The sequence below is a fragment of the Dasypus novemcinctus genome, chromosome 15, assembly GCF_030445035.2.
Source record: "Dasypus novemcinctus isolate mDasNov1 chromosome 15, mDasNov1.1.hap2, whole genome shotgun sequence".
Lineage (NCBI taxonomy): Eukaryota > Metazoa > Chordata > Mammalia > Cingulata > Dasypodidae > Dasypus > Dasypus novemcinctus.
Window position 1 is genome coordinate 75,999,476 of NC_080687.1, and position 24,101 is coordinate 76,023,576.

Genomic DNA, 24,101 nt, shown 5'->3' on the forward strand with positions numbered 1-24,101 from the left:
CTCTCTGTAGCCTTCTCTTACACTGTGCTTGCATATTCAATCTGCTGTGATGGATTGCTACTCTGATGTTTGAATTTACATCATCTGAATTGCTTTGCATATACTTAACAAAATGTCTTCACAATTTTAAGTGTTATTTTTGAATTGTTAAAATGTTTAGTTTATATAGAATATTTTGCATAACTATACCAGTCAATACATTTTTCAATATGCATACAGACTGCAAACTTCTACATTGATCAAAATATAGAATGTTTTTTATGAACTTAATTTCCAGTCAACATTTCTATCCCAGCCCCATTTCAGAGGAATAAATATTCTAATTTTCTCAACTTGCATTAATTTTTCCTGTCCAAGTTTCATATAAATTAAGTTATGCAATATGTACTCTTTTGGAATGTCTTGTTTTCCTGAATTTAATGATTTTGAGATTCAGACAATTTTTCATTCTTTGGTAGTTATTATTTTTTGTTCTATAATAACCATTGCATGCATATATAATAATATGTTATAATTCATCAGATAAAGAGTGACAGAAATTTGGATTATTTCCAGACTTTGTCTATTAACAACTTTTTTTTTTTTTTGAAAATAGGTGAACATGTCTTTCACAAAATATTCACTCATATCTCTTGAGAATAATTCTCAAGTGGAAATACTGGGTCACAAGGTGGGCATATGTTCAGATTTATTAGATGTTTCCAAACTGTATTTTCAAGTGGGTGAGTTAATTTAGAATCCTACAAATAATGTGTGGGAAATCCAATTGTTCCACATTTTAGTCACTTTGATATTGTCAAGCTTTTTAGAATTTTAGCTCTTCTAATATATGGGAAGTTTTAACTTATACTTAATGCTCTAAAAATGAGGTAGACATAGTTGATGCCATATTTAGATCCCATTTATTAGCCCAGTCAATCAATTTTTCTTGTGATCACTGTCTCCTACTGGCTCATAGCTGCTCCCTCCTTTCCAGAGAATTGCCCTTAGCTTAGGAATTTAGTATCATATGGGAAATTACCTTTCCCCTATCCAGAGACCATACAGACAATGACTGTCTGATATGGGCTTACAAGAGACAGACCCACTGCCCTGTCTCTTGTAAGGGGGGACAACATTGCAACATAATTTATGCTACAGATTTCTCTTCCCTTCCTAGTATGCTCTAAATAGTTTTTAAATGCAAATCCAAAGAGATAATAATGCTTTCTACATTCATCTGCAAATTAATGTAAATATGAATATAGTGAATTAGTTTTGATTTTCAAAGTTAAAGTGAAGTCACATTTCTAAAATAATGCAACTGGCCATGAACAATTTTTATACTGCTTGACTTTATTTGAAAACATTTTGTTTAAAATATATCCATTAAAAATTAAGATTGGCTTACAATTTTCCTTGCTATTTCATGCCTTTTTCAGGTTGAGCTTTAGAAATACTTGGTTCTCATAAAGAGTTGAAGAATGTTCCCATCTCCTCTATTACCTTATAGAGTATGAGAAATTATATCATTTTTCCCCTATATATATGATTGAATTTATCAGTAAAGACATATGAGATGTATTCATGAAACAGATGAAGAACAGGTTTATACAAAATCCTGTTTGCTGAATGGAATTAAAGACTTTTTCTCCTATCCCCTAACCAGCCTGATAAGAGACTGAAAGATATTCCCCTATATTGAATAAAACAATCTAGAAATATGGTCTACAAAAAATGACAATTGGCAGGGGCACTTGCAAAACTTTGATGACCATTTGTTTTATTTATTTATTTTTGTCTTTATTTTTTTAATGTTACATACAAAAAATATGAGGTCCCCATATAACCCCCACCCTCCTCACCCCACTCCTCCTCCCATAACAACAATCTCCTCCATCATCATGAGACATGCATTGCATTTGGTGAATACATCTCAGAGCACCGCTGCACCCCATGGTCAATGGTCCACATCATAGTCCACACTCTACCACGTTCCACCCAGTGGGCCATGGGAGGACATACAATGTCCAGACCATCTGTTTTAGTCAGCCAAAGGAGTACTGATGCAAAATACCAGAAATCTGTTGGCTTTTATAAAGAATATTTATTTGGGGTAGAAGCTTATAGTTACCAGGCCATAATGCATAAGTAACTTCCCTCACCAAAGTCTGTTGTTACAAGTTGGGATAAGATGACTATTGACATTTGCAAGGCTTCAGGCTGCCTCTCCCTCTTAAAGCTCTGTAGTCCCAGCTTCTTCCAATATCACCTGTAGGCTGGGATAAGTCTGGTCTCTCTCCCAGGGCTCATTTATCTCTAGGCTCAGTTACTCTGCTCTCTCCACAAGACCAACTGTAAATTGTCAGGCAAACTGCTCCTTCTTTTCCCGGGGCCTCTGTTGTGTCTAATGGAGCCTCCTCTCTTTCCTCATGTATCTGCTTCTCTGTGTATTTACTTCCTGGGTCTCCAGAATTAAAACTCTAAGCTCTTCTGCCTTGTCATTTTCTTAGAGACTCAATATCCTACTGATGTGACCCAATCAAAGCCTTAATCATAATTTAATCAAGTAAAAGTGAATCTTCTGAATCTAATTCATAGACAATAAACTGCTACACCATCGCATTTCCCTCTAAAGAATTTTTCTGCTGTTATTGTAGCTTTCAAATTCATCTGGACATTGGGGATTTCTGGGAGTCCCAGAGCATTTCATATGTTCCACTTTGCCCTTTCATGGCATCTACTATCTTTTTCCTGCTCCTACCTCCCCTTGTTGGTATCCATGAATTGTAACAATTTTTAGGAGCACCAAGGAATGTGGGTCTATGTTCAGACTCCTGATTCCTGATTCTTCCCAAGCTGTCCACCTCTAAAGAACTCTGTTCCCTGAGTCCTACAAGTATTTGACATATTTTGTGTAACATATGGACAACAGTAGAACATCTCTCTCCATATTTTGTCTTGCAATTTGTTATCTGGGCTCAATATCAGGGTTGTTTGTGACCCCTGTCCTTATAGTTCCATGCCATAGGAGTTCCTTCAGCAGTAATAAATATGACAGCAAATTTCCTAGTATGCTGCCAGGTCCATTCCAGAGCTTGATGAGTGTTAGTTTCCTTCTCCCTTTCTCTTCATTCTTAACTGGAAGACTGACTTCCAATGGCTCAAGAGACTGGGAGCTGGAATTCTTAATAATCCATCCACACAGAGGTGTCATTGAACAGATATTTTCTAAAGTTTTCAGCATGTGATAAAGGAAAATCAACAGATCAGTAGAAGAAGAAGAGTAAAAGAGGAAGAAGAGAAAATCCATGATGTAAACTTAAAATATTTTCAGAAAATTATCCTCAGATACCAAATGAAAGGTATTGAACATAGAATGTTATTTTTAAAAGAGGAAGAAGACAGTTCTAGGAAAAAGAACAAAGAGTAACACAAATGGAAATCAATGAGAAATTTGTATACAATGTTAAAGAAATCTTTCAGAGGCTTGAAGAAAAATATAAAGAAATAGGAGAGCAATTATTAGGAAAAAAACTTCATCAAATTTGACTGTTTATCCAAAATGAGAGAACAAAGGAAACCATGGATAAGAATTTAAAACAGTATGTATAAATATTTCCAATACTGATGGATATGATGATAGAAGTATGTATCTGCTAAATACTTAGGAGATGATTTTGAACAAAGCCACTGTAAGGCACATTAGTGTGTACATTTAGAGACCAAGGAATAGGGTGATTCTTAAAAGCTTTCAGACAGAATGAGGGATGGGCAAAGAATACAGGATGTTGGTGAGCAATTGCATAACAAAATAATTGACCATGAATGGCATCAGCCATTACTAAATTAGGAAAAGGCAGGCAAGTTTTCAAAATCTAGAGTGAAAAATGGTTGATACTAGTAAGTAACTTGAGACTTTTTTGTTGTGAAACTAGTCACAGAAATGGGGTAATCCTACTAAAGAGATTAAGGATCAAGGGAGATTTTCATTTTTTGAATGTGCATTCATATATTGGTATCTGTTTTGGTTAATTTTTATTGTCAAAAGAGGCAAAATACTCAAGATATTTTTTGTTTTTGGAAACATGTAATAGAAAATGAGAAACTGATGATGCAGCAGGTGAGTAATATATCACCCTGTGACAACCCAACACTTATTAATTTTTTGTACCTTCTCTTTGCTTTATTTTTCTTATTATTTATTTTAAAAAGATACATAGATCACACAAAATGTTACATTAAAAATATAGGAGGTTCCCATATACCCTACTCCCCATGCCTCCCACTTTTCCCACATCAACAACTTTTTTCATTAGTGTGGAACATTCATTGCATTTGATGAATACATTTTGGAGCACTGCTACACAGCATGGATTATAATTTACACTGTAGTTTATACTCTCCCTCAGTCCATTCAGTGGGTTATGGCAAGATGTATAATGTCCTGCATCTGTCCCTGCAATATCGTTCATGACAACTCCAGGTCCCAAAAATGCCCCAATACCATACCTCTTTTTTCCTCTCCCTGCCTTCAGCAACTCCAGTGGCCACTGTCTCCACATCGATGATATAATTTCTTCCATTGCTAGTCACAATAAATCTATAGTAGAATACCAGTAAGTCCACTGTAATACATATTTTATTCCTCCATCATGAGGACCCTGGGATGGTGATGCCCACTCTACCTCTTAATTAGAGAGTGCTTAGATCCCACATGACTAATGGATGGGATTCTCCTGTTTGTAGACTTTTTTGATTCCTTAATGTGGTGGTTGACCATCCTTACCTCCTTGTTAGATGACCTGGGTAAGTCCAATGAACTGAACAGTAGGTGTTGCAACTCTTCTGAGGCTCAGAACCCAGCTGGCACATGGACCATTCAGTGATTCAAGTCTCCTGGGCATACACCAACTCCAGTGCCAAACACAGGTTCAATAAAAGGGACAGAAGAGGCATGTGTAGATAAGTCACATATGAGTCAACTAACATCATGCTCAGGAACAGAAATTCCAAAGTAGGGCCCACTGGAAAGGTACTGAACTCCTGAGCCATCTGCATAACTGTAGGGCCTGGGTGTCTCTGTAGCTCCCAGGAACACCACTACCTGGGATTGTATCTACTTTGGCTGTCTCTGAGATTCTGCTGAGATGTGCATTATTATGACCCCTTTGATGACGTCCTGGCTCATTTTGAAGTATCCTAGCCATATAAACTCTTTGTCTTTATCATTTTCCCCTTTTACTCAAGGTCTTTTTCTGATTGCATCACAAGCAGGTGCTTGCTAGTAATCCCTCAGTGCCAGGGAGGCTCATCCCCAGGAGTCATGTCACACTCTGGGGGGAAGATACTGTATTTATATGCTGAGTTTTGTTTAGAGAGAGGTCACATTTGAGTAACATGAAGGCTCTCAGGTGGTAACTCTTAGGTGCCCTCCAACACTAGGCTGAGTTGGAATTTCAAGTGCAACAGGCTGATGAGCATAGTCATCAGTATCAAGAGCCCATCATTGGACCAGCCTTCTTCACTACTCATTTCCCTTGCACTTGGGGGATTGTTGCTGTTCCACTGGGGAATGGGACAGGGCTCCCCAGGATGGGAACTCAGTACTCTCTCACTTGTGTGAATCTCTACCACTCTGTCAATACCCAACGAACATCTGAACGTATCTATATGCCCTATATGCATACCCAACTCCCTCCCATGCCTCTCCCATCAATGACACCCCACATCAATGCTCTTCCCCTGCCGTAGCTGAACCTGTGATCCAAAAGTTCTTAAAAAATGAAGCCTAATATATTGCCAAATTCAATTAATAGGTAAATGAAGTGGTAATGATAGGTTTAAACATTAGGAATAAAATACATAATAATTTAGAAAAAACTATAATAAAGTAAAAAAATTGGGATGAAAAATAAAAAATAGTATAAAAATTTTTTTGACATTTTGCCTTTCATCACTGTAATAGGTATTGTCCTGTATGAGCAGTGGCAAGGCAATCTCTTCCATTTTTTTTCCTTAGTGTCTTACTTTTTTTTCATTATGTCTTCAAAGAAGTTTTAGGTCACAGTAAAGTTGCATACAGAATATAGGGCACTCCCATATACCTGACATCCTCCTTCTTTTCTCCCTTCTCCAACAATGATCTTTTTACATGTGGATATTACATTTATTACAACCAATATACAAATATTGAAACATAGCTACTACCCATGGTCAATAGTTTACACTATGGTTTACATTTTAGACTGTACACTTCTATAAATTTTTGGTGAAATTTAACTTGGCCTGTATCCATCATTGCATAATCATGCAGAACACTTCCATTGGCCGCCAATTACCCTCTCTTTCATCTATTCTATTCCTCCCTCCCTCTCCCCTGAGGGCCCACTGTGACAACCAAGCCTTCAGCATTGTATCTACTGAATATCAGCAAGTATTTATGAATCTTGTCCTTCAAGCAAACAAGCAGCTTGGTTGCCATCACTTATTTTTAACATTTTACTAAGAAAACATTTAAAATATATAGAAAAACTCATATTATAGATAATAATGTATACATATCCAATTTTAATTGATCAGTTATTAAATTTGCCATATTTATTTCCTTATTGTGGATGTAAATATGTATATGTGCTCTATGTGTGAATGTACATGTGTGTGTATGTACACTTTCATTATTATTGCAGGCATATTTGAGAGTAAGCTGATGATATTATGACATTTTATCCCTAAAATATTTAATGTGCATCTCTCAAGAAAAAGGAAATTTTCTTACATAAGCATAGTGAACTTACTAAATCCAGGAAATTTAGCATTGTTATATACCATTACCTAATATAGTCTCCATATTGACATTTCTCCAATTGCCATTCATTTCATTCATCATCTTATTAATGTTTTTCATAAATGGTTTTTGCCGCATTGATGCACATGTATTTATTTTAGTTGTAAGGTCTTTTTAGTCTACTGTCTTTGTCTTTCATGGCATATTTTAATTTAGTTTACAAGCCAGTAGCATATCTTTCAATACAGATATGATTATTTTCCCTCTGCATTAGAGGTAGTTATGTCTTTTATCAAAATTTTACACAATTCTGTTGAATCTATTTGGTGACTCAGATGTGGGAGCAAGTGATGCCATTTTGTTTTATTTATTGATGACATTAAATTTTATCCTTTGGTCATAGTGGTGTCTGCCAAGTTTCTCAGGCAGACTTTAGGTATCATCCTAAATGTTATGCACAATGACTTGTCTGAAACTTAAGAACAACTAAGTTGAAGAAAATTATACATGAATAGGTCAATATCTAGTATTCAAAATATAAACTAAGTAATTTTTTCCACCTAGAAATAATGTTCTTTAACTTTTTTACTCTTTATTTAAATCAGCTGACTTGAAGAAAAATATAAGAAAGTGTATTTATCAAATAGATTACACATAGTGGACAGGAATAACTAATGCAACCAACAACAAAATCATGATCACATCTAGTTTCCAAAAGCACAGTAATTATAGATCAGGAAACCTGATATGAAATATATATGGATTAATTTAAGATAATGCCTTAAGATTTCTAGATAAATCTACTGTACTACATATTTTATTCCAGAATGTTATGACAGAACATGCCCAGTAATTTTGACAGCAATTCATGTAAGAATACAACCTGGAGGTTTTAATTGATCTTAAGATCAATAAAATGTAACTATTGAGTTGAATTTGGGGATATTAAAAGATGAAGATTTCCCTTGGGGGTAGGAGAACAAGAAAAGCAGACTGACTATTTCAAGGAATTGAATCAAAATTTTAACTCAATTCACTTCTGGATTAGGAAGTTATTGGTGATAACTGCATCTTCTCTATTGTTCTTTTTCTCCCACAAAATAGAATATGCATATATCCTACATACATATATAATACATTTATGAATATGTGAACACTTGTATACTACTACATTGAAATTTTAAAAAGGTGAGAAAGACTTCTGAATATATAACTTCCTTTATATATGACATGGTAGGTTGGTTTGAAAGAAAAAATGTGGTCTTCCCTCAGACAGGAATAAGTTTATATCCTCACTTTGCCTCAGAACAATAGGAGAACGTGAATATTTACTTAATCAGAGCCTCAGAGTTCCTATCTTAAATAACAGATGTCACAATATTTATCCAAGAAGGGTGGGTAAGAATTAAATAATATATGAAAACTCCACTTAGTTAGATAGTGAAACTATATATTAATTATCCCTTGTTTAGCATCAATTTCATTGTAAACATGACTTAGAACTTATTAATCCCCAAAATATCTTTTACCAAAAAAAATACAATTTAATTTTGTGGTATCCTGCAGGTTTAGATAATTTTATCATCTTAAAGCTACCAAAGCTACCCAGTGTTTTTATTCCTATTTTATTTAATATTCATTATTTCACATCATAAGTAATTATAATATGAATAAAATGAAGTTACTTTTTAATTTATTCATCCAGATCAATATTACAGAATAGGCATACAAAATCTATGCTAAGGACAGTAATTGATTTTACATTATAGGACATAAGGAAACATACTATAGAAGAAAAGGATTTTTTCCTCCCTAATTGTCACTAAACATTAGTTACTAGGAAATATATTGAGCTATACAACTACAAAAATTCTAGCATGGAAAAGGATGCTTTATTCACAACACATGAGAAAAATCAGATACAACTTTCAGTGGCTTTTGAGAGCTTAGCCTTGTATGGTTTAAAGCATTCAGGAGCCATTTTTTAAGTCATAGATTTCACATCCCAAATATTCATGTTAAATATACCCTTTAACTTATTTATGGTCACTGTAAATCACTTCCTTAAAAAAAAGTGCCTGAGATACTTCCACAGATTCTGTTTTGGTCATTGCAGTAACCCATCTACTTCGATTTTCTTTGCTTTAGCTCTCAAAGGAAACTGTTACTTCCATATTCTTACCTGTTTGCAACAACTCAAATCAAGTCAATAGTAAATCAGTGAGAAGAGTGATTTTACAGTAGATCAAAGATGAAATGCTAGACATGGAGTATGCTGAAAATATTGTTTCCTTGCCTTTTCTGTTTCATCTTCAGAAAGACCTATCATCACTAAAGACAGCTCTAATGCAGTGGAAATTGTATTTTACTTGACATTCAAAAGATAGGTTACACTTCAACTACTCCTACCTACGTGAACTTGATCAATTCACTGATGATTTATGAACGTCCTTACTTTTTATATAAAACAGGGATGGTATAATGCTGAATCATATGAAGTTGCTTATATTTGACAAACTTTGACCTACAAAAACATTAATTTCCTGTAATTCAACTTCATAGAAGTTATCATACTCTGTCAGTCTGTACTGAATTAGAAAATGCCATATAACAATGCCATGCGTGAGTATTATTTGGTTAAGAATATTTTGCTTAAATTTAAACAATATTGGCATAACAATTTATGTTTGTTTTATCCAAAGTCAAAAGATTAAAAAGGAACCAATTGAAATCATCATAGCATTCTTGCATTATTTTATGGCATCTAATTCAGTGTGGAATTTACTTGAAACATGAAAAATTTAGTTATAATTTATTGGATCATTCAGCTGTATGAGAATCAGATCTGATTTCAAATTTCTGCTTTAGTGTTTACTAGTATCTATTATGAAAATTACTTAATCTTATGAAACATCAATTTCCTCTTTTACAGATTACCAACTTCTTAGGTTGCAAAGAATATTTGAGATTATATATGCAAATACCTGGCATATAAGAGATATTCAATAAGTATTGATATCCTTACCCTCTCCCTCCTTTTCATTTTTCTTAATAACATATTCTTTGATAACATTTAAAAGATTCTCCTGCACATAATTTTTACTAATATATTTAAGACTTTAAGATACTTTAATAGTTCATTTGAAGATAGTTTTGAGATTGATTCTTTCCAAGTATATATCCACTTGTCCCAGTACAATTTGCAAAAGACTATCATTTCCCATTGAATCATGGTGTATTTATCTAACATCAATTGACTGTATATATACACATAGATGTATATATGGATTTTCTCCTTGGTTCTAGTAATTTCTATGTCTATCTTTATGTCAACTCTAAATGATCTATAATGCATTACTTTTACAGTAAGTACCAAAATCAGGCAGTGTTAAGTATTCCATTTTACTTTTCAAAAATTATTTTGACTGTTCTATTTTAGTGTTACATAATTTAAAAATTACTATACCAATTCCTATGTAAGAAAAAGGTTGCTGAGAGTTTCAATGGGAATGTGATTAATCTATATGTGATTTTGAGATGAAATTGACATCTTAAAAATACTGAGTCAATGAATACTGTTTATTTCTCTGTTTATGTCTTCTTTTGATTTCTTCAGCGGGGTTTCATAAGTTTTCACTTTCTTGGTCTTGTGGAAATTTTATTAAAATTTCCACTAAGGTTATGCACTATGCACAACTTTGAGTGTGAGAGTGACTGAGTGTACTCTTTGGATAGAATGTACAAGGTATAGGATGATATAATTCAGTGAACCATGTGGTGGAAGATAGACTGTGGTTAACAATTCAAATATAAGTGTTATCACATGAACTATAACAATTGTACAATACTAATACATACTGTTAATAATAGTGGGTGTATGGACAAAATATACCAAATACACTATGAAACATAGTGGTAATAGTCTGATCATGTTCTTTCATAATTGGTAATAAATGTTCCATGACAATGTAAGGTGTTGGTGGAGAGGTGATAAATGGGAATTCTGAACATTATGCATGATTGCTTTGTAAGTTCACAACATTTTTAATAAAAAAATGAGAAAAAACTTTTCCCAAAGATTTCCTATTTACTGTGACTTTGTAAATAAAAAAAATTAATACTATTTCAACTGTTCCTTGCTAGTATATAGAAATACAAAGTTTATATGTTGCTCTATTTAAATTTATTTTTATTTTTAAATAAGCTTTGGATTACATAAATGTTACATAAAAAATATAGGTGATTCCCATATACCCCATCTCCTCACTCTCAAATATTTTCCCCTTTAACATCTTTCATTAGTGTGGTAAATTTGTTGCAATTGATGAACACATATTGAAGCATTGCTGCTAACTTTGATCTACAGTTTGCATTATAGTTTACATTTTGCATAGCACAATTTTATAGGTTTTGACAAAATGTATAATGGCTTGTATCCATCATTGCAATGTCATGCTGGACACTTCCAATGTAGCAAAGAATGTGCCATGTTACACTAATTCTTCCCTCTCCCTCCCTTCAGAACCTCTGCCGACCAAAGTTCTTATATCAATGTTACAAGTTCTTCCATTGCCAGAATAATATTACTTATACTTTAGTTCATAGTTGCATTCCCAACTTATGTTTGTTCATTCTTCTATCTTAAGGATTTGGAGATGGTGATGCCCACTCTGTTTCTCATTGAGAAGGGGCTTAGATCCAATGGGGAAAATGAATGGAACTGTCTTGCTTGCAGTTGCAGATACACTCTAATTTTTGGGGATGGGTGTTGTCCATCATCTTAATTTTGTTAGTTGTCCTAGGAGAGTCCAGTGAACTGGAGAGCAGGTTTTGAAACTCTGCTGAGATTCAGGGCTCAACTAGCAGATGAGCAGACCAAAGAGTTAAGTTTCTGAGACATTTTTTAACAAATATAGTGCTAATTATAGGTTCAAATAAAAGGGGCAGAAGAGCCATGTGTGGGAAAATTATAAATGAGTCTAATTCTGTTACATTAGGGAGCATATATTCTAAAGCAAGGTCCACTGACAGGGTGCCAATTTCCTGAGATTTTCTGTCCTGCCTATAGCATCTAAATGTCTCTTGAACCTTCAGGTGCCCCGCTGTTTGAAGCACTGTTTACCATACAGACAGTGAGATACCACTGAGAAGTGCACAAGAGTAACCTCTGGAATGACCTCACAACTTACTTTGAAATCTCTTAGCCATAAGAACTCATTTGTATTTGATATTTCTCCCTTTTGGTTAAGGTCTTCTTCCAAATGCATTGCTAGTTGGCACTTGGTTATAATCTCTCTGTTCCAGGGAGGCTTATCCTGGGAGTCATGTCCCATGACCAGGGTGGAAGGTAGTGAGCTTATATGATGACTCAGGTTTAGAGAGAGGGCATATTTGAACAACAAGGAGGTTTCCAGGAAGTAACTCTTAGGTAGCACATGATACTAGGCTAAGTTCCTATTTTCACAGGAATAAGGTTCATAATTATAACCATCAATACCAAGGGCCTGGTGTAAATGTCTGTCCTTCTTCACTAGACAGTGCTCGTGTACTCAGGGAATTCTTGCCACCTTATTAAAGAATGTAGCAGGACATCCCAGTATGGAAATTCAGTATTCTTTCAGTTATTGTGTGGGTCTCCAACCACTTATGCAATGCCCCATGACCACTTGAACAAACTCATATGTCATAGAGGCATGCCTCTGTTGCACCCCTCTCCACACACCTCCTTGTCACTGACTACCCCTGCCAGAGAAGTGACCCTTTTACAATCCAAAACCTCCCCAAAACAAGGCAAAAAAATAAATAAATAAAATACAAAAATGAAAACTAAAAAAATGAAAAAAACAATAAAATTAAAATAATTAAATTAATAAAAAAATTTCATTGTGTCTTTCATCATCATAAGACCTGTTATCTTTTATGTGCAGTGAAATTTTCTTCCGTATGTTCCCTCAGTGTCTTATTTTTTTTACTTTATCATCAAAGAAGACTTAGGCTACAGAAAAGTCACATAGAAAATATAGGGGATTTCCCATATACCCCACCACCCCCCTTTTCCATTTCCCTTATTAATAACATTGTATGTGTGTGTGGTACAAATGTTATAATTGATGTACAAATAGTGAAGTATTACTGCTAACCATGGCCAACAGTTTATATTATGGTTTACATTTTTTACTATACACTTCTGTTGATTTAGACAAAATTTAAAGTGGCCATATCCATAACTGCAAGATCATGCAGAACAGTTCTAATGCCCTAAAAATGCCCATATTCCAGCTATTCAATTCTTCCCTCCCCCTCCCTTCAGAACCTATGTTAGTCTCTCAGTTTCAGTTTTTGAAGAATAAGGTTCAGAGTTATATGCAATAATATTGAGGCTTTGACGTATTCATCAGTTTTATTAGGCACTAACTATATTCTCAAGGGATTCTTGCCCTTCTAATTGAGAATATAGCAGGCTCCCCCAGGACGGAAGTTTAATATTTTCTTGTTTATTGTGTAGGTCTCCACCCACTGAGATAACACACTATGACAAGATGAGCACTTACATATTCCACAGAAACATGTCCCAGGTGTGCCCTATCCTGCATATCCCCCCAATTGTGAGTCTGCTCAATTTGCTTAAGTCATGTCAGTTAGCTCATGTAATAACTGTCCTTCAGTGACTGGCTTAATTCAGTCTCCATAAGTTCTTCAAGATTCATCCATGTTGTCCTGTATGTTAATACCACATTCCTTCTTATAGCTGAGTAATATTCCATTATATGTACAATCTTCAATTTGCTTATCTAGTCATCTGTTGATAGACACTTAAGTTGCTTCCAACTTTTGGCAATAATGAATAATGCCATTTGAACACTGGTTTGCACATATCTGTTCATGTCCCTTCTTTCAATTTTTCTGAGTATACACACAGAAGAGGGATTGCTGGTTCATATGGCAGTTCTATAGTTAGTTTTCTGAGGAACCACCAAACTCCTTCACAATGGCTGCAGTGTTCTACATTTCCACCAGCCGTGGATGAGGGTTTCCATTCCTTCACATTCTCTCCAACACTTGTAGTTCTCTATTTTTTTAATAGCTGCTGGTCTAATAGGTGTAAGATGATATCTCACTGTAGTTTTGATTTGCATTTCCCTAATATATAGTGATATTGAGCATCTTCTCATGTGCTTTTTAGCCATTTGTATTTCTTCTTTGGAGAAGTTTCTCTTCAAATCTATTGCCCATATTTTAAATGAGTTGTCTTTTTATTTTTGAGGTGTAGGATTTCATTATATATGCTGGATAAAAGGCCCTTACTGGATAAATGGTTACAAATATTTTCTCCCATTGAGTAGTTTAACTTTTTGCTTTATTGACAGACTCCTTTGAATCACAAAAATTATTAATTTGGGGAAAGTCTATTTATCTATTGTATCTTTTGTTGCTTGTGCTTTGGGTGTAAAGTTTATGAAACTATTTCCTACTACAATACCTTGTAGATTATTCCCTACATTTTCTTCCAGGAGTTTTATGGCCTTGGCTCTTATATTTAGGTCTGTGATCCATCTTTAGTTAATTTCTGTATAGAGTGTGGGATAGAGAGCCTCTCTCATTCTTTTAGATATGGATATCAAACTCTCCAAGCACAATTTCTTGAAGAGACCAGTCTGCCCCAGTTGAATGGGCTTGATGGCCTTGTCAAAAAATTAGTTGACTGTATATTTGAGAATCTGTTTCTGAACTCTCAGTTCAGTTCCTTTGTTTAGTATATCTATCCTTGTGCCAATACCTTGCAGTTTTGACCACTGTAGCTTTGTGGCTTACTTTAAAGTCAAGTAACATGATTCCTCAAATTTTCTTGTTTTTCAATATGTTTTTGGCTGTTCAGGGTCCCTTGCCCTTCCAAATAAATTCCATATATATAGATTTTCCAATTCAGTAAAAAATGATGTTGTAATTTTTATTGGGACTGTATTAAATCTGTAAATAAACTTGTGTAGGACAGATATCACAAGGATGTTTAGTCTTCCAATCCATGAACAGGGAGTATTCTTCCATTTCTTTAGGTCTTCTTTGATTTCTTTGAGCAATATTGTATAGTTTTCTGTGTACAAGTCCTGTGTATTTTTAATTGTTTATTCCTAAGTATTTGATTCTTTTACTTGTTATAGTAAATTGAATTTTTTCCTGTATTTCCTCCTCAGATTGCTCATTATTGGTATAAGGAAATGCTACTGATTATTGTGTGCTGATCTTATATCCTGCCACTTTACTGAACTCATTTATTAGATCTTGGAGCTTTGTTGTAGATTTCTCAGAGGTTTCTATGTATAGGATCATGACATCAGCATATAGTGAAATTTTTATTTCTTCCTTTCCAATTTAGATGCCTTGTATATCTTTTCCTTGCCTAAGAGCTTGAGCAAGTACTTATATCACAATGTTAAATAAGAGTGGTGACATTGCACATCCTTGTCCTGTTCCCAATCTTAGAGGGAAAGCCTTTTGCATTTAAACATTGCATATGATGTTAGCTGTGGGTTTTTCATATATACCCTTTATCATATTGAGGAAGTTTCCTTCTATTCCTATCTATTGAAGTGTTTTATCAAGAAGAAATGTTGTGTTTTGTGAAATGCTTTTTCTGCATCAATAGAAAGGATAATGTGATTTTCTTCTGCTGATCTGTTAATATGGTATATTACATTGATTGATTTTCTCATGTTGAACTATCCTTGCATCCCAGGGATGAAACTGACATGGTCATGGTGTATAATTTGTTTGATGTGTTCTTCAATACAATTAGCAGGCATTTTGTTGAATATTTTAGCATTCAGTTTCATTAGATAGATTGTTCTGTAGTTTTCTTGTGGCATCTTTATGTGGCTTTTGTATTAGGATGATGTTGGCATCATAGAATGAGTTATGTAATGTTTACTCCACTTCTACTTTTTTGGAAGTTTAAGCAGGATTGGTGTTTGGTCTTTCCACAATGATTGGTAGACTTCACTTGTGAAACCATTGGGTCCTGGGTTGTTCTTAGTTGGGAGGCTTTTGATAACTAATTTAAATTAATTCAATAATTCAAAGTAACTAATCTTTTTACTTGTTATTGGTCTGTTGAGTAAATCAATTTCTTCTTTCATTAATGTAAGATGATCATGTGTTTCTAGAAATTCATCCATTTCATCTAAATTATCCATCTTTTTGGCATGCAATTTTTCTAGCTATCCTCTTATTATACTCTTTATTTCTGTGGGATCAGTGGTGATATCCTTCCTCATTTTTTATTTTTTGTATTTGCATCTTCTCTCTCTTCTCCCTTCTGAATTGATTGTGAATTATTCTGTGACCTAGCATATGGTTTATCCTAGAAAATGATACATGTGTGCTTAAGAAGAATATATCCTGCTATATTTCGGTGTAATGTTCTGTAAATGTTCAAAGAGTCTAGATCCTCTAATTTATTATTCAAGGCCTCTGTTTCTTTATTGACTCTATTTTGAGATATTCTGTCTAATGGTGATAATGACGTATTAAAGTTCACCTTTATTATTGTAGAGGGATGTATTTCTCCACTTAGTTTTTCCAATGTTTGCGTGATGTATTTTGAAGCACCCTAGTTAGGTGCATAAATGTTTATGATTGCTATTTCTTCTTGATAGATTGCCCCTTCTATAATGTTCTTCTTTGTCTATTACAATACGTTTGCTTTTAACGTATATTTTATCTGATTTTAGTATAGCTACTCCAGACTTTTTTGGTTATTGGTTGCATGTAAAATTGTTTTCCAACCATTCACTTGTGATTTCTTTGTGTCCCTGTGTCTAAGGTGAGTTTCTTGTTGACAGCATATAGATAGGTAATGTTTCCTTATCCATTCTGCTAATCTATGTCTTTTGATTTAATCCATTAACTATCAATGTCATTACTGTCAAGGCAATACTTACATTAGCCATATTTTCTTTAGGTTTATACATGTCATATTTTGTTTTTATTTCTCTTTTTAATTCTTAGTTATTCTTATTAATAATCTTCTTTTCTAAACTCTCCTCCATCCTTCTCTCTCCTGTTTTTTTCCCCTGTCAATCTACAGAACTCCCTTCAGTATTTCTTGAAGGACAAGTTTCTTGTTGACAAACTCTCTTAATTTCTGTTTATCTGTAAATATTTTGAACTTCCTTAATTTTTGAAAGCCAGCTTTTCTGAATACAAAATTCTTGGCTAACTGTTGTTGTTTTTTTTTTCTTTTAGCACCTTAACTATGTCATACCTCTGCTTTCTTGCAACCAAGGTTTCATATGAGAAATCAGCACTTATTCTTATCAAACTTTCCTTGTATGTGATGGATCTCTTTTCTATTGCTGCTTTCTGTATTCTCTTTGTCTTGAGCATTGGACAATTTAATAAGTATATGTCTTGAAGTAGGACTGTTAGGATTTATATTGTTTGAAGTGTCCTGTGCTTCCTGGACATATGTGACTATGTCCCACAAAGAAGTTGGGAAATTTTCAGTCATTATTTCCTCCCACACTCATTTTGTCCCCTTTCCTCTCTTGTCTCCCTCTTGGATACCTATAATTCATATGTTTCTCTGCTTTGTGTTGTCATTCAATTCCCTGAACCCTTGCTGAATTTTTTCTATCTTTTTATCTATATGTTTTACTATCTGTCTGATTTCAGATGCACTATTTTCATCATCACTAATTTTTTCCTCTCCCTGTTCAAATCTGCTGTTATGTGCTTCCAGTATTTTTTATTTCTTGCATTGTGCCATTCATCACCAGCAGTTCTATTATCTTTTTATGTATGGTTATGATTTTCTCAGCATTTTCCCACAGTGTGTTCTTAATATCCTTTATCTCCTCTTTCACTTCATTAAGTTGATTCCTGATTTTTGTTTGTACATCCTTGATTAGTTGTTCCATCTTCTGCATCTCCTTCTGTTTTTCTAGTTTGTTCATTATACTGGACCATATCTTCCTGCTTCTTAGCATGGCTTATACTTTTTTGTTGGTGTCTAAATGTCTGTTTATATGGATGGGCTTATTCAGATGTTAGCTTCTCTTTCTACTCTAGGGTTTGATTTCATTTTGTTTTGTGTTAAGTTTCCTTTTTTAAAAGATTTTAAAATAAATTTACTTATTCCCACTCCCATTGTGTTTTTGTACTCATTGTCTGCTTTCTGTGTCCCTTCACTATGTGCTCTCCATGTCTGCTTGTCTTCTCTTTTAGGAGGCACCAGGAACCAATTCCAGGACCTTTAATATGGGAGAGAGGCAATTAATCACTTGAGCTACTTCAACTCCGTGGTTTGTTGCATCTCCCATTGTCCCTCCTTTGTACCTCCTTTGTACCTCCTTTGTTGTGTCAACTTGGTGTGCCAGCTCTCTCTGTGGGCAAGCAACCATGCAGGTCAGTTTGCTTTCACCAGGAAGTCCTGGGAATCAAACCTGGGACCTCCTATATGGTAGTTGGGAGCCCAATCACTTGAGCCACATCTGTTTCTCTAAGTTTCCTTGTTGATACTTGGTTTCACTTATTCTATATCCTTGTAGTTGTCTGTCTTCCCTTGAAAACATATTAAGACCCTAGAAAAAGAAAGAAAAAAGAAGAGAAAAAGAGTAACAGTAATAAAAAAAAAAAAAGATAGGAAAAGAACCATAAAAGATCCAGGAAAATAAATTAATTATAAGAGTGAAAAAGCATAAAACATGCAAAAGAATAAGAATAAAAAAGGTGCAATAAAAAATGAAACATGGAAAAATAGAATAAAATAAAATACCACATAGATGAAAGGAGGAGGAAGAGGAAGAGGAGGAGGAGGAGGAGGAGAAAAATGAAGACCAACCAAGGAAAAATAGAATGAAAGAAAAGCAACAGGAGAAGGAAAAATGAAAGAAAGAAAAGGAATGAAGAAACTAAGGAGAAAAATAAGGAAAAGAAAAAAGGAAACAAGGAAAATAAAAAACAGGGAACAATAAACAAAATGAAAAAGAAAACAAAACAGGAAACAATGAACAAAATCAATTTTAAAAAACCCAGGTAAAACAGGCTTCCGTCTTAGGACCTAGGTACTGTCTCAGGTTACCAGTGTCACCCTGCAGCCTGACCTCCACAGATAAATTACCCAGGTTTAGCAACTAAAATAAGGAATAAAAAAAATAAAAAAATAATAATAACAGATCCAAAACCTGAAAAGAAATACTCATCTATAAGATCTCTAAGTTCACTGTCATAAGTTGCCAGCTGGGTGCCTGAATCACTTCTCCTAGCAGGTGCCAGGAATTGAGTCACGAAAATAGTATTTGAGGGGCAGTTGTCCCTGCACTGAGCTATACCCACTCCACCAGTTAAATGGGCTTCTGAAAGTTTATCTGGTTCTCCCCACTCCTATTTCCTTCAGATGGGTTGGGCTTCCAACAGTTTGACAGCTGTATCTCCTAGCTTGCTTCTTTCCTGCACTGTTTATGCACCATCTCTGACTTCCTTCTGGCTTACTTAGTTCCTTTCTTGCCAGGACAGCTGGGTATGACAGCCTGACTGATAAAATCCCCTTTCCCATCTCCCTGGGAGTACTTCATCCTGGCTTGGGTTTTTTTTTTTTAAGATTCAAAGGGGGTTCTGTTGGCCAAACTCACTTAAGAGAAACCACTCTCTGCCCTCTGCCAGAACCCCCTTCCTCCCAGGGATGAGAATGTTCTTTCCCCACTCAGTTGGCTGCAGTGAGCCAGGGTTTTATCGAGGTTATTTGTTTGGGGGGGGGGGGGAGGTGGAGGGGAGGTACATGTGCCATTCCCAGCCATGAGGTGAATAACTCATGGTTTTCGTCTCTCTGTGCCTATCCTTCCTGGATGCACTCTGGTCTGCAGATCTGCAGTGCAGCTAGCTCCCTTGGATAGATTTACCCCTTCCTCCATTGTTTTTTTTAAGAGACAATGCCTACCTACTTCCCAGAAGTCCTATATATTACTTTTTGATTCCAGAGGTTTCCAAATGTTATTTATTATACCTAGTAGCTTTTCTGTACTTTCATTAATATTTTACACATATACAATCATGTCATGTCATTTTTTAAAAATTATCCGACATAAATATTCCATATAGAGTAGGGTCTTGAGAAGAAAATACATGTAAATATCAGTTGGCTCTAAAAAAGCATGTGATATAATTTGGCATACATTCATGAAAAAGTTCTCAAAAAACTAGAAATATAAGCAGCTTTCCTGAATATGATAAAAGAAAGTTATGAAAGATATTTGACTAATATTATATTCAAGGTTAAAACCTGAATAATTTTCTCCTAAGATTAGTATAAAGGCTAGGTCTTCTGTACCACTGCAATTCAATATAATGCAAGAGACCAAAGCCAGTGAAACAATGCCAAAAATAAAGAAAAATTTAAAAAATAATAGCATAGAGATTAGGAAGTAACAAAACTTTATTTACAGATTTGAAAAAATTGTCCTCATAAAAAATCCTAAAAATATACAAAAAGTTACTGGAATTAAAAAGTCAATTTAGCATGATGGCAGGACAAAAAGTCATATGTACAAAAATTCAATTCTATTTATACATATTAGCAATTGGAAATTGTAATTAGAAAAAGAGTATCATTAAATTTGTACCCCCAAAATGTGAAATATCTACCTCTGAGTCTAACAAAATATGTTCATGAATCTGAAAGCCACAAACCAATGGAGACAAAAATTAAAGAAGAACTAAATAAATGAAAAGAAAAGACATTCGTAGATTGGAAGATTCAATATTGACATTAATATTGGTCTATATATTCAGTGCTCTTCCAATCAAAATCCCATCAGAATATTTTGTCAAAATTGACAAGCTCATTATACAATTGGGAAAAGAATGAACTTAAATAAACCAAAAAATTTAGAAAAACTTAGAGCAAATTTAGATGGCTCACACTACCTGATTTTGAGAATCATTATAAATTTACTACTATAAACAAGCTAGTGTGGTTACAGGTGAAATTGTAGGACCATACAAAAATTAAACAAATTAGAGGCCAGCTGTAGATTTACTTGTATATGATCAATTGGTTTTCCACAAAATTATGAAGGTAATTCAGTGGAGAATGTGTAGCTTTTTCAAAAAACAGTACCAGGGAAGCGGACTTGGCCCAGTGGATAGGGCATCTGTCTACCACATGGGAGGTCCACAGTTCAAACCCTGGGCCTCCTTGACCCATGTGGAGCTGGCCCATGCGCGGTGCTGATGCGCACAAGGAGTGCCCTGCCATGCAGGGGTGTCCCCCACATAGGGGAGCCCCACGTGCAAGGAGTGCACCCCATAAGGAGAGCTGTCCAGCGTGAAAAGGAAGTGCAGCCTGCCCAGGAATGGTGCCGCACACACGGAGAGCTAACGCAGCAAGATGACGCAACAAAAAAGATACACAGATTCCCGTGCCACTGACAACAACAGAATTGGACAAAAGAAGAACATGCAGCAAAAATTACAACTGCGCGGGGGAGGGGGAGAGAAATAAATAAAACAAATCTTAAAAAAAAAAAAGGTACCAGAACAATTGGATATCTATATGACAAAATTTGAGAGAGACAGAGACACTGAGAGGGAAAGATAGAAAAAAAGAAACTTAACTTGTGTCTTGCACAGTATGAAAAAATTATGTAGATATAAATCATAGACCTAACTACAACACTCAATCTACAAAAATTCTAGAAGAAAGCATAAGAAAAATTGAGCCTATATTATTGGATTTGTCAAAAATGCCTAAAAATAAGTGAATCTCAAAAGAAGATAAATATGCCCAAATGTACTTTCAGTAGAATTTTTTGATGAGAATTATTTATATAATTTTCAGACAAATTAACAACTAATTGAATATATGTGCACACATATAATGAAAATACCTGAGTATAAATGTCATTTGGAATATTTTTTGGGTATATTCTTTTTCTTTTGTAATAGTTATTGACAGAGAAAACTTATTTCAAATAAATCTGCAGTTTTTCTGTTGAGTAGAATATTAATAGTTCTTTTCTTACCTTTTATTACATGCTTGAATCACTCGCTAAAATAACAACTTTAGTATATTAAAGATGCTTATTGAAATTAAATTGCTGCATTACTGAGTCATTTAGATCTGTTTACTATAGCAAGTTTAAGTAGTCATTTGTACCTCAGAGACATCCTTGACAAGATTTTAATCCCAACAGGTGGAGATCACGTGATTAATCCTTCCAGATATTCCTTTACAGTTTTTCTATCAAAATCCCTTCCCTACAATCCTTGCCATCATGGCTCATAAAGATAGTAAACATATGAACAAAGGAATTTCTATCAAACACTGAGATAACACCAAGGAAAAGATAAAAAGTGAAGCTAAAGGTGTGGGGTGGGAGGATGCTATTAAAGTGAGAAGGAGATGGATTTCTGAGGAGGCATTTCTCTTAAGCAGGCAACCCTCTGCCTTCCAGGCACAGGGGAAAGGCAATGAGTAAAAGATATTGAGATAGTGATGAATCAGCCTGGTATATTCAAAGATATGAAAGGATAACAGAGTGTCTGGTGCCTAGTAAGCAAAAGGGAGAAAAATGCAAAATGAATTTAGAAAAGGAAACATGGCCAGGTGATATGGGCAGTATAAGCTGAAGAAAGGAATGTAAATACATTCTATTTTAATGGGAAGATTTTAAAGGTTTTCTTTCCAAGCAAATCTTACCTTGATTATGTTTTGAAATGGCACTTTGCTTTCTGTGTGGTGAAGGAGCATTTGGGGACAAAATGACTCAGCATAGAGATGAGCTGGATGTTATTGCAGTAGGCCAGGTCAGTGCCAAATTTAAACACTGAACAAAAGTTAAAATATGAGGATAGATCTTTTATTCAAACTGCCCCAACAGTGGAGAATAGAAGCCTGCAGCAGCCAGTCTCAACTCTGATTAGCACAGAGGTAGTCAGATTTTTTAAAGGGCCCAAGAAGGAAGGGCAATGGGAACTGAAAAATTACTGAGTATCTGAAAGTCAGAGATGAAATGGGAATGAGGTCCTGGAAAATTATAAAAGGGATTTGGGAAAGTTCAGAGAGGGTCAAATAATCATACAGTTTTTCTAAGAACAGTATTTTCTGTGGTTCAGCAGTTTTGTGCCATCTTAGGTAAGAACTCAAGATGGGATAAGCATACTGTCCAGGGAAATGGCTCAGCTTTAGCAAAGTCCACATTTGGACTGGATTCTGCTACAAAATTTGGGAAAGTATGTGGGCCCCGGGCAGTCTCTTGCAAGAATTCACAGTGCCCCTTTTGAAGAGAAACAGAGGTATTCTTCTCATAGAACATTTTTGTTCAAGGTTGTGTTGCAAGGTCTTTGAGAAGGGTCCAGGTATTGCTTCCAATTTCTGTGGGATTCCAGGTGAAAATGAAGTAGCAGACAAGACAATCAAGGAGGTTTAATATCAGTGGCAGTGGCTGAGTTGAGCTGTGAGGGCACAAAAATTTAACTGTCAAGAATGCAATAAAAAGACTAAGTCCCTTGAAAAGTTCTCTGACCTATCAAGGAAGCTGAGGACACCAACCATAAAAGGAATCAAATCAATCACTTTCAAGAGGTATGCAATCTATTTTAGCAGCTTATCCAGCATGGGGTTCTGCTGCTAACACTTCTTGGTAAATTTCATTTTGACTGTTATTTATAATTTACAACTTTGGGTATGTGCAGACACTTACTTGGAAAGTAAAAATATAGTCCAATGCCAAGGGGTTTTATTGAATCATTTTGCAGAGTTCTGATGTTTTTTCAGTCAATGAGGTCCAATTTGTCAGAGCAGTTTGTGTGCATTGTGTCCCACATACAAATTAATATCTCTGAGTGACATAGTAAGGGTATCTTTTGCATTTTAAGGATGAAATGTTGGCTTATAGAGCTAGTTGTAAACTACCAAAGGAGGATCGTAACCATCAACATCTTCATTGTCATTTGATACTTTCATCCTGTTTAAGCAGCAATTTCCTTTGTCTGACCTTTCAGCCCACCAAAAACTTTTACCTTAGGTAGGATAATTTCTTTTGTTATCGACATCTTAGGATGGTTGATAACCCCTAAAGGGGGTCCAGCCTTTAGACCAATATTTTCCTGTCTCATGAAAATACATGGCCCTTGCCATAGAGAAACTGAACATTTACTACAGTGTGGCTGTTTTTATCTGTCTGGTCTCTATCTAATACCATGTTCTCTGAATTAAAGAGGATACATCATAATTTTGTCTGAGGGACTCTTACGGTGCAGCCAAGAATCATTACAGAAAGGAGAGCTATCTGACTTGGTGTATCTGATATTTCCTGTAAGGACCGAGTCTACAAGTCAA